This window comes from Penaeus monodon, chromosome 28 (genome assembly GCF_015228065.2).
Source record: "Penaeus monodon isolate SGIC_2016 chromosome 28, NSTDA_Pmon_1, whole genome shotgun sequence".
Classification (NCBI taxonomy): domain Eukaryota; kingdom Metazoa; phylum Arthropoda; class Malacostraca; order Decapoda; family Penaeidae; genus Penaeus; species Penaeus monodon.
Window position 1 is genome coordinate 17,481,028 of NC_051413.1, and position 439 is coordinate 17,481,466.

Below are 439 nucleotides of genomic sequence, written 5' to 3' on the forward strand. Positions count from 1 at the left end.
TGTAAGAGAGAGTGAGATTAAATACGGTGATACGATATTTAACATATTCATATCATGTCTCATTTTGTTTCGAACACTACGCAGAAGGACAGGGCATGGGTGCAGAGGCGGAGGAATCGGGGCGAGCATCACAACTTCTTTTTCGCGAGAGTAAGGTTCTTGTCGCACTCGACGCCGGTTCATGAGGAAGTCCTGGCGACCGGCGAGGGCCACGCAGTCGGGGGCGGAAGGAGCGGCTGACGGGGTCCACGTGCGCTCGTTCATAACGATGGCCGAGTTGTTGAGCCAGCGCCAGTTCCCCCACGCCGTCACGCGCCCGCCCACCCACACGTTGGACCAGCCTGCGGGAGGGCGGAGGGGGGGCTGAGTAAGGGTGCTCGGGGGGAACAGGAACGAGACCACGCCCTTGTGTTTCACTCATTTCAGAGCAATTCACATC

At 57.9% G+C, this 439-nt stretch overlaps 1 pseudogene; it reads right to left on the reverse strand.

The window, feature by feature from the left end:
- Positions 1-128: 128 nt before the first annotated feature.
- The window catches only part of LOC119590949, a 3,235-nt pseudogene continuing 2,924 nt past the window's right edge, over positions 129-439 (reverse strand).